The sequence below is a fragment of the Odontesthes bonariensis genome, chromosome 2 (assembly GCF_027942865.1).
Source record: "Odontesthes bonariensis isolate fOdoBon6 chromosome 2, fOdoBon6.hap1, whole genome shotgun sequence".
Lineage (NCBI taxonomy): Eukaryota > Metazoa > Chordata > Actinopteri > Atheriniformes > Atherinopsidae > Odontesthes > Odontesthes bonariensis.
Window position 1 is genome coordinate 32,663,106 of NC_134507.1, and position 1,476 is coordinate 32,664,581.

At 43.4% G+C, this 1,476-nt stretch overlaps 1 non-coding gene across 1 annotated transcript; it reads right to left on the bottom strand.

Annotated features, from left to right (window-relative positions):
* Positions 1-601: 601 nt before the first annotated feature.
* Positions 602-673, bottom strand: trnap-ugg (transfer RNA proline (anticodon UGG)). The gene has a single exon. It is a non-coding gene; the product is annotated as a tRNA-Pro (tRNA).
* Positions 674-1,476: the final 803 nt, after the last annotated feature.

Consider the following 1,476-nt stretch of genomic DNA (forward strand, 5'->3'; position numbering starts at 1 on the left):
CAATACTCACCACCAGGTTCCACCAATTCACATCACATTTTATGAAGAAGCCCAACTTTAAGACAGAACAGGCCTATAGCTCCATTTCTCTACCATTGACTTGAAGCGTTTCAATCTGGATTTATAGAACAAATACCAAAACTGCTTTAGATAACTGCAGAGGGTGTGCTTACATGATACAGGTAATTATGCGTGGATCTGTCTTTCAAATTCCAGATAAGAAATTCATTTAAGAAGGACTTGAAGCAACTTCGGAATGAGTGTTGGAGGTTTGAGCTGTATTTCCCAATTTTGGAGTTTGATTCCAAATGCATTCAAATTTATAGTCATTAGCCCCTTTCACACTGCCAAAAAACCCGCGTTTAATTCGCGAATTTAGCGTATCCGCTGTTGCGTTCACACTGCCGACCCGGGCTGCCGCGTCAACTCGACTCGCCTTTCAACCCGCGTTGGACCCTAGTCTTTTTGCCGAGTTTGATGTGAACACAATCAACGCGGGTCAGACGTGGGCGTGACGGGTCACAGTGTGAAAGGGACCACTGATTTAATCATGCTATGATTTCACAGCAAAGCAGAGACACAAGGCCAGTAGACCAGGGAAGGGCTCGTCCGGGATTTGAACCCGGGACCTCTCGCACCCAAAGCGAGAATCATACCCCTAGACCAACGAGCCAGGTTTTGCAACTTTAGACGTCATACAAGCGCCCCGGGCCACAGATAGCAAAACGATATCCTCGGAAGGTGCGTTCGATCATCGAATAGAAACATCCTACAACTTTCAGTTCAGCTCACTTAATGTCAGTGTTGCTTCCATCTTTTTTATTTCAAAGTTCTCTTATTCTAAAGTGGAGATTAGTTGCCAAAAGTATGTGTAAATTAATCTGTAACACTACAAATCCCAGCTGTGAGTGTAAACTTGTGGAGGGTCAACGTAAACTCCAAGTAAAATATCCCAGACCTAATAATCCCCCATAGAATATTTCACTTTGCATTGCATACATTGAAAATACAGCAGTTTTTGTGTGTGTTTTTTAACAGAAATCTGTGTTTACCTCATACACACTGGTATTTAAAGGGTTGGGAGGGGGCCGCGGCGGCGGCACTGTAACACCATTCAAAGGATATCTGTTGGAACAGGGAAACACGAGTTAATGACCACAATAATATCACATATACATAAAGAGAGTAAAGTGAGGAAAGGTGTGACAGATGAGGCCCCCCAGCAGTCTAGGCCTATCGTAGCTTAACTATGGGATGTTTCAGGATTACCTGAGCCATCCCTATTCAAGGTAAACACAAGAAACTTGTGCTAACAAAAAAATAAATAATAAAATAAATAAAGGACCAGACTCAGTGAGTAATTCCCTATACTCCCTATATAGATCTGCTCCTCACACCACAACAACCATCTTTTTACAGCCACAAGCTACCTCAGCCTCTCACCAACTGCACACAAGTCACAGTGCGGTGGGGAGG